The sequence below is a fragment of the Oryzias latipes genome, chromosome 14 (genome assembly GCF_053564925.1).
Source record: "Oryzias latipes strain Hd-rR chromosome 14, Olatipes_Hd-rR_3.1".
Lineage (NCBI taxonomy): Eukaryota > Metazoa > Chordata > Actinopteri > Beloniformes > Adrianichthyidae > Oryzias > Oryzias latipes.
In genome coordinates, this window is record NC_136250.1 from 21,048,379 (window position 1) to 21,063,790 (window position 15,412).

At 38.2% G+C, this 15,412-nt stretch overlaps 1 protein-coding gene across 2 annotated transcripts in view; it reads right to left on the reverse strand.

The window, feature by feature from the left end:
* Nucleotides 1-15,412, reverse strand: part of flrt1a (fibronectin leucine rich transmembrane protein 1a) — a 69,993-nt gene that overhangs the window by 14,570 nt on the left and 40,011 nt on the right. For both annotated transcript variants that reach the window (XM_011483713.4, XM_078931314.1), the window contains exon 2: nt 1,919-2,148. The gene's annotated coding sequence lies outside the window, so the exon portion shown is untranslated. The remainder of the gene's footprint in view (nt 1-1,918; nt 2,149-15,412) is intronic.

Consider the following 15,412-nt stretch of genomic DNA (forward strand, 5'->3'; position numbering starts at 1 on the left):
ACTATGACTCCTAAGGATGTGTGGGTTCCCATAGTAGGAAATAACACATGTGGGAGTTTTCTGGGCTGAAGAAAGTTTCTTTGATTTTTGAGTTGCTTCGCTCTGATTTTCAGAATACATCTTGAGTTTCTTATGACCATGCCCCCCTCCATGATTTCTGGTCAGAATATTGTTTTAAGCACAGAAAATCCATTTTTTTCTGATTTGAAGATGCATGTATCAGAGATTTTAGAATATTGCTTAAGAAAAAAAAAAATTAAAAGCAAATTTGAAATGGATTTCTTGGAAATAAAAGAACTAATCTGGAACATTTGCTTTGTTTTTTAATGCTCCTGCATGTTTATTTATTAGTTTTGAGCTGTGCAACATTTTTTTATTTTTGCGCCTTGAAGAGTTTATAAAGCTTTTTCTTCCAAAAAACAAACCACACCAAATCAGGAAAGCAACATTCCAGGAGGAACTTTTTTACCATTTGTTCTTAAGAGAACAAAACTGTTTGTTTTCTTTTTAGAAATTCAAATTCAGTACAAAAGAGTACCAATGAAGATTTCCACATTCCTTAATATGAGCAGTGGTTTGTGTTTCCCCAGCTGCATTTGCCGGCCCCTTTATTAGGTCCATCTTGCTAGTACCGGGTTGGAACCCCTTTTACCTTCAGAACTGCCTTAATCTTTGGTGACCTAGATTCAACAAAGTACTGGAAACATTCATCAGAGTTTTGTCCATATTGAAATGACAGCATCATATACTGTAGTTGCTGCAGTTTTGTCGGTGCCTTATCCTTCTGGACGTACTCATCAGAAGATGGTACACTGTGGTCATAAAGGGATGCACATGGTCAGAAACAATACTCAGGTAGGCTGTGGTGTTGGAACAATGTTCAGTGGGTACTAAGGGGCCCAAAATGTGCCAAGAAAATATCCTCCACACCATTATACCACCAACAGCAGGAGCCTGAACCGTTGATTCAAGGCAGGATGGATCCATGCTTTACATGTTGTTTCATGTCCAAATTCTGACCCTACCATCTGAATGTTACAGTAGAAATGGAGACTCATCAGACCAGGCAACGTTTTTCCAATCATCTATTGTCCAAATTTGGTGAGTCTGTGTGAATTGCAGCCTTAGTTTCCTGTTCTTAGGTGACAGGCGTGGCACCTGGTGTGGTTTTCTGCTGCTGTAGCCCATCTGCCTCAAGGTTGGACGTGTTGTGTTCAGAGATGTTCTTCTGCAGACCTCGGTTGTAACCAGTGGTCATATGAGATACTGTTGCCTTTCTATCAGCTGGAACCAGTCTGGCCATTCTCCTCTGACCTCTGGTATCAACAAGGCATTTCCGCCCACAGAACTGCTGCTCACTGGATATTTTCTCTTTTTCAGACCATTCTCTGTAAACCCAAGAGATGGTTGTGGGTGAAAATCCCAGTAGATTAGCAGTTTCTAAAAAATCCTCATACCAGCCTGTCTGCAGCAGATCATCTTGACCAAGTCTAAATGCCTAAATGCATTAAGTTGCTGCCATGTTATTGGCTGATTAGAAATGTGTGTTAAAGAGCAGTTGGATAGGTGTGCCTAACACAGCAGAAGGTGAGCGTATGTTGTGTCAATGTTTCCTCTTTTGCTCCAAATATGAATAATTTAGATCTTTTACATTTATGCTCCTACAGTATATAATAGATGGACACATACTTCAGTACTTTTCTTTACCCTGACTTTGTTGAATCTGAGTTCTGTAGAATCACCCAGCATTAAGTTGGACAGAAATGTGTTCATATAGCTTAACTATACAACAGGAATAAAATGAAACTTTATGGTTTCTCAGGGAGTCTTTGATCCAATAATGGTTTGCTGATGTTGCACATTTAAACCAAAAATCAAAGCTACATAAAACACAATACAATCTTTATCCTAACCTCACCTTTTGAAGTGGGGCTGCCAGGAAACGAGGTTCTGGCAAACCATCTGAACCTCTCAATCCAACACGGTGTCTTGAGAGAGCGGTATCTTCTCAGACACTCATCAGTGTGGGACTTCGTGAACTCTGGGAAAGTTGGAGAGTGTTTTTACAGCTTTAGAGGACTGCTTCTTTCCTCTGAACTCCCAGCTTTGATGTAGACAGGTTGTCACGTCTGACTCCAGATATTTTCTCTGTGGAGGAAAAAGTGACAGGAAACTTAGAGGGGATCACATGTGACCATCAGTGTCAATCAAGTGTCAGAACTTTGATGAAACTGGAGTGGAATTACTCCTGCATCCTGTTACTATGTGCCATGTGCCACTAAAACTACAGGTGAACGTTAGTTTTACTCTAATAAAACTGTCTCAAAGCATTTATGGGTATTCTGAGTGTCCTAATGTTAGTCACAGAGCCTAACGGTCCAGATCAAATGTGTTTTTAATACATAACTATTGACCCTTTCATGCCTGACTTTATTTCCAATTATGTAAAAAAATATTTTTCAGTGTTGTTCTCATTCAAGTTGATGCCAAAGGGAAGTGGAGCCCTGGATTACATGGTAGATTACTGACACATAGCATGAAAGGATTTAAAACCTAACACAAGATAATAATCTTAGATTTTTATTTGGACCTTAAAAAAGTAAAAATGTACAACCATTTATAACAACTTGAATATATATTTTTGTATGATTGATATTTGAAAAATCTGGCATTGCACCCAATTTTGACAAAAATTCAGTATATTTTGTCAAGGCTACATGATGAAAGAGGATCTGCTGGCCCAAATCCAAGACTTGACTGATTTACTTAATAATCCAATAATAATCCATCCATTCATCCATCCATGGATGGGAATCTAATTTGATTGACTGATCATTTTTATTTGTTTTGTCCTGGAACTGCACCTTTTGAAAGTCATGTTAATTAGGTTTTAGAGTCTCCCGGTCCAGTCCATGAGTAGTTGCCACTTGTGTGGTTTCCCACTGGCTATGTACACATCTCTTAGATATCTGAATCGTGGCTATTTTAACCTTTACAGCTATAGATGTGCTTTATGCGTCTGATAGACCAGGGTGGGCAAACTACAGCACTGGGACACATGAGGCCTTGTAAACTATTTAGTCTGGCCTGCCAAACTGAAAAAAAATTATATTGATAATCCTTATTAAGGGTGTATTCAGACTGGGAAAACTGTTTGGTCCAGACCTAGTCCACTTCATTTGGTCCGGATCGAGTTCTGAACCTCGTGTTTGGTCTGTCTTCAGATTACCGTCAAGGGGACTTTACTGTTCTGGACTGAAGCATGTAAACAAAACCATGTGACTAAATATCTATTGATCATTGGTCAGGTATAATGAGGGTGGGGCAAAGCAACTAGAAGCAGAAATTACGGAAGTCCTGCGCTTGTGGTTCAATCAAACTTTGTATTTCACTCACATGTTTTGAATGTCTGTATTAGCATCAGGCTCAACACTTTTTACTCGCTTTTTTGGTCCGGTGGAGGCATGTTGCAGGGCGGGTACTCGCAAGAAGACAGCTAAAAAGCTACGCTGATAAGTGTTTATGACATAAATTGCAATGTGTCTCGTTAAAAGTTGTTTTGATGAGTGTGAATTCATCCGACCACATTTCAGTGAGTTGCTGTGTCTCATTGTTGTGGTGTAATGGCATCTTTTAAAGAAAATTCTGTTGACGAACAACAAGGTGGCTTTAAGGATGATGTCACAGTAGTGCCTGCAGGTGCATGCCACGTAACGAGACACAGAAGAGCTTGTTAGAAGTGTTTTTTTTTATTGTGTTAAAATAAATGTCCCAACAAGTAAACAGTTGGACCATTTTTTCAGTTTGATGACACGACAATAATTGCTTTATATTTTTTGCAGCTCATCTGTTGCTACTCTGAGATGAAGATCTTTGCAAACACTACAAAAATCTGCCAAAAATCTGCCAAAGAAGCCTTATGATTCCCCCCGCGAAGGGGGGTCTAAGGGCAGGGATGCCAGTATAGCTTAGTCAGTTTGTTAGTTCATTTTAGTATTTTACTATTGAACTCTTTGTATTCGTGATCCTTTTGAGTTCATGTTTCACTTCGAAGCCCATCGAGACGACTGTTGTTGTGATTTTGGGCTATACAAATAAAATTGAATTGAATTGAATTGAATTGAATTGAATTGAAGTTATGCTTCCAGAAACAATTTTTCTGTTTTGTTACGGTGGCCGTTTTGGTTCAGTTGTTCTGCTCCGGGAACAGGTTGTTTTCACACTGAGGAATCTTAGAGCAAACAGAAGCTCAGTCCAATTGGAAACGAACCGAGACCACCACCAAAGATGGGTCGGAGTGCGGTTTCTGGTCCCAGACCAGGGTCCACTGGGGTGTATTCAGACTGAAAATGTTTTCTGGATTATCAGGGGAAACGAACTCTGGTTCACTTTTAGTAAACCTAATGTGTCCAGTCTGAATACACCCTAATATTTTATTTGCCTGTAATTTTTGTGTTATCCCCAAACACTGACATTTGTCTAAGTGAAGAAAGTTTTTCTGCACTCGTGGTCCTGGAAGATTTGTTGTTTTTCTAACGTTCATGTGTGTTTTTCGCGTCTGATAGTCATTTTTCTGATTATTCCAACCCAATACAAGCGCAGCATTTTTCTAAGTATGGGTTTGCCTGGGGGACATTAACCCATTAGTGCAATTGACACTAAAATGAGAATAAAAGCTCATAAATGTTATGTTTAGAAATTTAAATATATATTTCTATAGATTTAAAAATCACAATTAAAACATGCTTTTTGTTCAGATTTCATGTTATTTCTTTCTCCTATAAGGTGGATTACCAAAACACCAAATGGGTTAGGGCTCTATTGGCATTTAGATGTCTAGCAGACAACTTTCTTACATCTACATCTAATTGCAACACAGCCCATCATGCTTTGTGCGTTGTAAACAAGGTTAGAGTTAAAAAAAATCTGTAATTTAATAACTTAAGGAATCATTTTGAAGGTGCCTTAAGGATAGTTTTGTGTGCTTTAGAGGCCATCTGTTAAATGTTTGAAAATTCTACTGTCAGGTATTGAATTAGCTGAATCCAAAAGCAGGCAGGGACTTGGTTTGAAGTTATGCAGTTTATTAAACATAGAAATGAAGGACTGGCTGGCAATGTTCTTGGATTGAAGATCAAGTGGAGCAGTGAACAGGCAGGAGAGCAGTTAGTTCAGAGAGTATTTCCTGGGGAGGATGATGGCAAGAAGGAGATGAATCCAGAAGGTCTTGACGCGGCTAGGTTTGGTTTGGTTTGAAGAGAGTCAAGCAGACTTGACTTGGCTTGAAGTGGCTTGACTTGGCTTTATGAGGCTTGGCTTGGCTTGGCTTTAAATGGTTTGCTCTAAGTGGCTTGGCTTGGCTTAATTTAGTTTAGTATTGCTTGGCTTCAGAAAGGCTTCAGCAGCGATCGGTGAATTCTTCCATTGAGAAAAAGACGAACAGACAATGGCTGTAAGGGCTTGATGGACTAATAAAGGTTGTCTTACTGGATGCAGAACAGGTACAAGGGACCCGATTCTCAAGCAGGTGTTCAAGGGCGATTCCGACAACTGACAGCTACAGAGGAAAGTTATTGTAAAGACGCGTACTGCAAGACCTGCAATGCTAAAGGATGATCTGATCTGATTGTGTCTAAAAATGGGGTCGCTTTGGTTAAAGTGATCCTGTTAAAGTATAAATACTATTTAGCACAGGTAACTTCACCCTGTTTCTGATACACATCATTAGTTTAGGGGATTTTTGTGTGTTTAAAATGTCCCAAATTGGATTTTAATCTGTAAGATTGTTGAAAAATTAAGAGGTTGGTGTTGTAATTCTTCTGAATGGATATGGATATGCTTGAAGTTGCCATTCAAAGTTGGACCATCACAACATGTGGGGTGAAGCTAACAACAACAACTAAAGTCATCCAGCAGTTCATTTTTTTCTGCTTGATTTTGCATAAGCAAGTCATTTAATGAGTTTTGACAGAAGATTGTGGGTGACAAAGAGGAATCAGACACTTTCTTGGTGCCTTCTTTTGTCGTGATGACCTTCAGCCAATCAACAAGTTTCAACAGTAGCTCCACCCTAACCGGTCTGTTCCATAATTTCAATAGGCCTACAACCAGTGGGGGCCCAAAAATGTTATGATTCGGTCCGGATTAATAGGTCCGTTTTGGACCGGACTGGACCGTACCGGACCATACCGCTCAGTGGAAACAAGGCATAATATACATTTAAAATTTTCCCAAGGTTAGATTGATACAGGTAGATGTATAACAGAGCACTATTGGTAGACCTCTAATAGAGAAAGAAAATAGAGTTGTCCAGTAGACATCTACAATAGATGTGCAGTACATTACTTATCTAATAGACACCTTGTGCCCGGTGGATTAAAACAGATCTAACTCCTCGGTTGTTGGCTCAGAACATGTCACCTTCTTCCTCCTTTAACCTTGTTTTGGCTTTACTCTCTTTTTGAATTTTCTGCTTCCTTTTCATCATTCCATCATGACTGCTGTAGAGTTGTTCGGCAAATAAATTTTGAGGCAAATGAATTGGTGCATATTAAAAAACTTGCATTGAAAGAAAGTAATCTTGTCACTAAACTGGAACAAATGCAGTCTTTGCCAGCTATCTGCATGCTAGGCAAACAGTGTGACTCAACTATGACTTAATTCAGCAAAGCTCTTAGTTATACGGATGTGTTTTGATTAAACTATCTTTAGTGCCAACTGGCAGAGCAGCACACTGATTCAAGTCAAGCTGACACACAGAAGGAAATAGAACTGCTGAGCTATTGAGGCATTTATTTTCAATTTAGCAAAGAAAACAACAGCATCAAAGACTTATGAGGGAAACAACAGCTTAATTATCCTAACAACCAGAAAGACTGACAAAAACGGCAGCCAGAGCAGAAATTGTGCAGAACACCGCATAAGGCAGTTGGATATTTTCTAATTGATTTTTTGCGAATTGTTTTAAGGAAATTCTGGTCTTTTTGTACATTTTTCAATGTAAAAACATTTTTGGGGGGGATTAGAAGCAGCCAGCTCATCCATCACAGCACCACACAGAGACAAGTGAGAGTAACATGTTTGCACCTCGACCTCACTACTGCCACCTAATAAGAACCATTTATCATCACAGCATGTTGTTGTTGTTGTTGTTGTTTTGGAAGAACCCAGAACTCTAAGGTCAACAAAGTACTTGTTGAGAACACTTGGTTGAACTAGAAGACCTACCTTCAAATCTGTTCTTTAAGAAAACAATGTAAGAGATCCAAAACACTTTTTTGTCTTTAAGGTCCAAGTTAGCCTTGTGGCCACATCCCATAATTCCTCCTGATCTTGCAACAAAACCCGAACGACCTTCTCATTCCAGTGTCCCACACACAGGTTTAGATGCTAAAATCTCCCATTGGATTCTGGCCAGACACCTTTTAACTGACCTTGACAACATGGAGCCGCTGTTCTCCCCAGAAATCCTGCCCTTTAACAAGAGCCGTCAATCACAGTGACACTCGGGCTGTTACTCCTTCCCAGAGCCACATTTGGTTTGATCCAGCTGCTTCAGCTGCAGATCTGCTGGGAGTAAAATCTGCTGACACCGGCTCAAAACGACTCCCTGTCGTCCATCTGGACTGCTGCAGCCAGAATCTGGCAGAGCAAACCGAAATTACTAAAACACTTTAACAAGTTTGAAATGTAAACTGACCTACTGCCGGCTATATGTGAACCTAGCTCCTGCTCCGGTCTATCAGAGACCGGACAGCCCTCGGTAAGGCCTCCACAGGACACCAAGGGTGTCAAAAATCAAGTGTCTTGGAAATTTCCCAGATGTCTCAAATAGTGTGCATATAGTGTCAATTGGCTATTATAGACCACAATGCATTGCATTTAAACAATATGTCATTTGAAAATCCAAGTTGTCAGTATCAGAACACAGTGGATTCATATATTGTCTTTGTATAATGTTTATATTTATAAGGTTTTTACTTCGGCTAATGGGTGATGTCACATTTGGCATTTCAATTTTCTTTATTTGTTCCTGGTTTTGTCTTATTTCAGTTAATTTATTTTATGTTCAGGTTTCTGCATATTAACTTCATTTTATTTTATTTTTAAATTGTATTATTGATCACCAACAATTGTTTAAAAAAAAAAGTCTATTTTAAAAAATAATCTACAAAAAAAAACTCTAAAAGTAAAAACAATTTAAAAAAAAGGCATTTTTTAAATACCCATTGCATTTACTGATCATGACTGATCTGTAATTCCTATAACAAATCCACTTTAACCTTTGACCTCTAATTTTGTTGTAGGTCTTCAACAGAGCCTAACTGTAAAAACTAAATAAAGTATACATGGAAATAATAAATTCTGTCAATATTAACAGAGAGAAAAAAAACCCACATTTATGTTGTTACTTGGAAACCTGAGAGAAACTGGTCAAATTGGTAATGACGTTAACGATCGGGCTTTTATTCCTGTTGCTATGGCGAATCCTAAAGTTGCTGTCTCCGTACGGAGACAACTGAAGACTTAAATGAGCAAGTTTGTATATTTTAAACGGCTTCTACTTCACATGGGTTCATTAGTGAAATAGTAGGGAGGTGGGAAGCTGAAGGGATTCCACACACACACCTACACACACACACATACACAGCTCTCTCGCATACAGATCCTCTGCGATGTGATTGGACTTTCAATGCCGCCACACATGTATTCACTGACGGAAGGTGTGGAGAGCAGTATTGACCAGGAAGACAAAGATGACAGAAAACACACAGAGAGAACGATAACTTTTCTTCTGAGGACCATCTCAATGACGACTGGAAGAGCATTCTCTCGTAGCTCGTTAACCGAAGAGTGCATCAGTCCTAATAATAAAGCTTTTACACGGTTAATTAAGAGATACTGTAATGCAGTATGTAATGCTCAATTTACCCAATATCATTTTCCCTCTCATCCTTTTTAATTTCATTTAAAATCAATCCATCAGAACCCCCACCGTATTAATGTCCAATTTGCGGGAGTCTACTCCATTTTGGGCCTTTTGAACGTTTCCCTCTTCCTTAGTTCCCCCCTGACCCGTCATTTCTACTAATTCAAGGGCCAGTTCAAAACAGAAAAACGGGGGGAAAAGAAAGAATAAAAATAAGATGAAAAGAAATTCAGCGGGTTTGGATGTTAAACTAAAAAAACTAAACAAAAAAAACGAAATATTTGAAATAGTGGAAATAGAGGGCAGCATTCATCAAAACACAAGGCAGGCACTGATCCACGAGGACCTGCCACTGAAACGAATGTAAACATGGTGGGAATATAGAGTGGAGAGGAAAAGGGAAGCTGCAAAAATAGAGTCAGGCAGTGTCGGAGCGAAAGTGGATGAGTAAATAGACCAATCCCACTTTAAGAGCAAAGAGGAAACAGAAAGAAAAGCAGATGATGAGAAGCAAAACAGACAGCAGACACTCAGGAGAGGTTAGTGAGCGGAGGCTGGAGCCTTCCAGGTCTGCAAGTTCAACCATTAATTAAACATTACTCGCTGGTGAATTGTGCTGTAATGAATTGGTTCTCTTACTATAAAACCTGTGTATATACATCCCACAGGTACAAAGTTCGGCCACTAAATCTCCCAATCATGTTTTTCCTATTCTATGCGCTTGACACTAATGAGCTGGGCCAACATGATTGGCTGCTCAGGAGCAGTTTCCTTTGATACATACATTTACTTAAAGCTAAGGTTTAAAAAGGGTTGGAAAAAAAATGTAAATCCAAGCATTTCATTTTATATTGTATAAATTGGGGATAAACTCGATATAAAAAATGCTTATGTTGTTATGACTGTGCATAGAACTAAGTTAAATTAAAGACCCACTCCTATCAAAATTGTGTTTTAAAAATTTTTTTTTTTGGCATTTTTCCGATGATGGAGGACACATTTAAAGAAACTTAAGATTAAAACTGCGTTTCTAATTATTTTCTTTATTTAAATCATAAATCAAGGGGGCAGACATACGACGGAGTATTAGGGCCACCAAAAAAAAAAAAATTAGAGCCACCAAAAAAAAAAAAAGTAAAATTACGAGATTTTATCTCGTAAATTTAGGAGATAAAAACTCGTAAATTTACGACTTTTTATCTCATAAATTTACGACTTAAAATCTCATAAATTTACGAGAAAAAAGTCGTAGATTAAGGAAAAAACACCGAAGTTGTCCGTTTATCGGAACCTAGCTTGAAGATGAAGTATGTGGAGCCTTTTGTGAAGCTTAATTTCCGGATTATTATAGGTGTAAAACAAAGAGATTCTGAACCTTTTGGCGACTCAAAATCAGATTAGTTTCCGTGTAGCAGTCTTTCCGGGGTTCAGCGTCAGTAAAGCGGAGTTTAATATGTAAAATAAGGAGCTCAGAGACACGTTTGGGTGTAGACAATCGCTGCAGCCTTTATTCTCCTTTTCATTCACATATCCTGAAGTTCATTTGTCTCATTACGTCATGAACCTGTCATCCCAACACCAATGCGGAAGTAAACAGTCTTACAAACGCCCCCTCCTGCAGATGAAATGTCCCGTTTCAGCATAAAACAATAAAGAGGAATGAAAATAGTGTTTTATATTGGCTTTGGAACGTTGAAAATGCCCAAAAAGTGCTCCTCCTTTTGTGTGACGGAAGCGTCACACAAACGTAGAGTCTTGTCTTTGGTGGAGGAAGAAAGAATTCAAGCGAACAGCTGCAGGGACACCGACGACGGATTCATCGGGCTGCAGAGATCCTGCAAACCAACCATCAATAAATAAAACTTTAATGAATCGGAAATCAAACAAATGACCTTCCAGACATTTGGAACGTTATCAATAAACATTCAGCTCACCTGTTCAACAAAGTTTAGTCGGTCTTCTCTGCGGCTGCACGGCGTTCACCTGCTGCTCTGCATGCTCACTTCCACTGTAATCTCCTAAAATTACGAGTTTTTTTCTCCTAAATTTACGAGTTTTTATCTCCTAAATTTACGAGTTTTTATCTCCTAAATTTACGAGATAAAATCTCGTAATTTTACTTTTTTTTTTTTTTTTGGTGGCTATAATTTTTTTTTTTTTTGTGGCCCTAATACTCCGTCGTACAGACAACGTAAAAAAGTGTTAAAAAAAATTTGACGTAGAAAATACATTGGGCGGGCCACGAGCCCCCTGCTATGAGCTCTTAGCAATGCAAAGGGAAAGGGGGCGGGGTTTATCCGTGCCAAACGACTCAGAGGTGAATTTCTAATGAATTCTTTCTGCTCTACAAAATCAATTTTTTTTTTTTTCTAAAAACAACTTAATCCTAATTTAAAGACCATTGGGAACACTTTTCCAATAGATCAAAAGATGATCAGAATTGGTCCTTAACCAAAGATAACAGTTTTTTTCCTTCTTTGCCACAGTAAATCCTTCTCCTTCATTTAACTTTCTCCTCTGCATCCTCCTCACTCACACCAACCACCCTCATGTCCTCCTTCACTACATCCATGAACCTCCTCTCTTGATCTTTCTCTAGGCCTCTTTTATGGTAGCTTTAACCTCAAAGTCTAATTACCGTTGCTTCTCTCACCATGTCAGAATCATCTCAGTCTGCTTCCCTGCATTTATCTCCAAAACATGTTCACTTCTGACCTCAGTCCAATTTCCTCTACTTGTTCCATAAATTCATTGTTTGACCCATCATCTCTGTTTTTTTAACAGATCTGGACATTTCCTTTTGTCTTAAAGATAAACATCAGAACACTTCTCCCTTCCTCAGGCATCCCGCAGAGGTGACCAACCCTGCCGCCCTGTTTTCCTGCTTCAGTATTGCTGATTTGCTGGATTGAGGGAGCCCAGTTTTATGATTAACTGAACAAAGTGCTACGAACATGCTAAGTCTTTGAGGAGAAATGTTTTCCAATAGCGTTAAGTAGGAAAAATTAACATTTTCATATCTCCAGATTTAAAATGAATCAAAAAGTTACATATAAGTTTTTTCTCATGGAAATGGCAGATTGCTTGAACATCACAAATACATTACTTTTGCCTACTCAAATTTTTATGTATTTATTTAAATTAAAATTCTGACTGAATGTTTGATGAGTTTAAGTGGCCATTTTTCTGGTTAGGAAGAAATACTAATGTACATTGGAAAAATAAAATGTGGCATTTTTACCTTCAATTACAAAAAAGTTAAACATTTCTAGACAAGTTTTTGTCTGTATTGACATTTGTTTGGGGGCTGAAATAAAAATGTACTTACTGCTGGCCAATAAAGGTTCGCATATTACAAAGCATAAAAGGGCAGAAAAAACAGCAAATCTAATCAGGGCACTTCACCTGAGGAGCTGCCTCTCAAATTGAGAGAAATCGTGCCTCTTCAACCTCTCTGGATTAAGCTCAGGATAATCACAGTAGGAATAAAAGCCAAGGCACTGATGAACAACACATCACAATATCAGAGCAATGAAGGAGAATAAAGAAAGCTCGTAATGTGGGGTCCAGCTGTGGTCCATCACTGATGAGCCCTCTCATCCCTGCTGATGTAACTACCGGCTCAGAACAGAATACTAAATAAAGGGTTTGTTTTTTTCAAAAGAACTCAAATATTCTACTAAGAATGTAAAGAAAATAAATCTAAAACTACATTTGGATTTACTTTCCTGCAGACAACATGGATCAATAAGAATGGACCAATAAGTGAGGGATAAACATCATGACTGTCTTATTATTAGTAAATGTAAACAGTCTTTGTATTATTCTTTGAGTGCACTCAGAAGGTTTGTTCAATTTCTTACAAAAAAAAAAGAAAACGGTGAGACAAAAACAAACTTGATATTTTTTCAGCAGATTCCTGGCCGGTTAAAACATGTCCTGATTTAAGGAGCAATTTTGTGGCAAATCTCCAGTTTTGTTTTCAAGACATGTTTGTACAAATGTTAATAGAAAGTAAACTATATCAACTTCTACATGCTATTAAGATTATTTGGAAGAAAAACAGATGACACTCCATAGCCAAAAACATCACTTCATAAGCTTAAGATTGAGGCAGTAGCGATATAAAACCCCCAACAAACTCATGCTATAGTCACAAATGTCTTACGTGTGGATACGGGCTGAGAAGTCTGTGTGATTTTTTATATTGATTTGGTTTTGAAACAAACCAAATCAATACGTATATACCGTGTACATATATATATATATATATATATATATATATATATATATATATATATATATATATATATATATATATATATATATATATATATATATAGTTGTTTGTGTGGGTTAGTGTGACTAATGCTTTAAAGACCCACTCCAATGAAAACTGTGTTTTTAAGATGTTCTTGAAGCATTTTTCTCATGATGGAGGACACATATATAAATAAAAGAATTTAAGATTAAAACTGCATTTCTGAGTATTTCTCCATTCAAATTGCGATGATAAGCAGCAAAAAAGGCCCAGTTTGAAAAAACTCTATTGACGTATAGCAGCTGCAATGGGCAGGCTCCACTCCATTCTGATGCATCCACTTGAAGACAAAGAGATTCATGAAGGTCTTTGTTTTCCTTGTCTGAGGTGGCATCTGGATCAAAACTGTATGGCTGGATAGCTCCAATATTGCTCACCATTGCTGTTTCACCGACAATGTTAGGTTGGGGTTGTGAAGGGCTTTAAGCGAGCTGGAGAGAGTGTAAAAAAAGGGATCAGCGGAGGGGGACTTCCCCCACCAACAGTCTCGCCCACACCTCAGAAGCAAATTTCTGATGAGCTCTTGCTGCTCTGCAGAAACGTTTAAAATTTGGCTTAAAACCTCATCATCATAGATAAAAGACCACTGGGACCGCTATTACAAAAGAAAAGATACAGTTGGAGTGGGACTTAACAACAACAAAAACTTGCTAATCTAGCAGGCCCAATACAGAAAAAAACAAAGAAAATCTGTCAGCATGACTGTTGAATATCCCAAACATTGTTTTCCATGCTGCCTGGGTTAGATTTCTTGGATGGTTCACTTTGTTTGGCAAGTGTGAACATTCATCCAAACACTGGCGAGGATCAAAAAGGTGAACCCTGAATTTCGTCAGACGTTGGGTTTTGTTTGACACTCAAATGAACCCGGTGCAGTTCACTTCCGTGTGAATCCTCTATCCAGAGGAAAAAAACTGTGAAGCAAAGGTAATGATAAATGATAGTGCAGTGTATTTCCCAAAGTGCATCGGTGAAAACAACAGGCCACCACGGAATTTCAGGAAAAAAAAGTAAATCTCTTAAAAGTTGAACCTAGTGTGGTGAGGGAGTGCAAGATCCCAATAATGTATGAGGACTGGAGGGACCAGCTTCTCTTTCTTGTCCTAGTTAAGAGTTTTTAGGGCAATACTTCCCCCAAATGGGCAGCTGTAGGAACCATGTAATTTTTCCAGGCAGTTTGGTCTTTGATTTCCTCTAGAAAGTACTGTGTTTGACAGAGAACTAAACCAAATAAAGGGGGAAAATGTAAACCTGCTCATTTAAACCTACCGTAGTCCACAGGACAATACCATTGTGGGAGCAGTTTTTGTTAAACCTCTTTTATTTTGCTTGAATTAGTCAGAACTACTATCAGGAACCATGTTCTGACATAAGGATTTGGAAAATCTTGTTTAAGTATCAACATTTGTCATGCATTTCCACATTTCTACTGCAAAGAGCATATTCTTTTTTTTTCCATTCGGCAAACAGGATAATAGATCATACCATAAAAAAGAAACACTTTAACCCTTCTGATATCTTACATGACCCCACCCTTACATTGACGTGTTCTCCCTACCATGACAAAGGTGGATAAAGGTGGAAAGATTTCATGTAATCCATGAACACCAGTGAAGATCACAAATCATTGAAGAAAAAAGGTTCAGCGCACTGTCTAGTGGGTCTAGATGACCCAACTACCAATGTTAAAGTGCCTAGCACAAGGGTTACCTAAAATATTGAGGTGTGAAAACAAACACGTCCAATACTTGATTATTTTTTTATAAGAGACTAAATGTGGACCAAAAAAAAGGAAAGGAGATAAAATATGAGTAAGCAGGGAAAAATATAATAATAAATCTAATAGGTGCTGCAGATGTCATTTGTAAAACCCAGACATGAAAAAAACAAGCACCATGCCTAAAAAGTCCTTCTTTTCAACACTCTAGCCCCTAATGATTATTCATTACTGTGCTTTTGCTGCAGGAAATGGATTTCCTGAGAAGTCTTTTTTTCCAATACCAAGCTTTCAACATACATTTGAGCTCAGTATAATTAAAGTAAGCTGTAATCGTGTTCTACAAACAACATTACACATCTTTTCCATGAGATAAATACACGCAGAGAGCTTTTGTATTTACCATGCACCTTTACGTAGGAGTCTGGCTAAGAAATGCAAACGG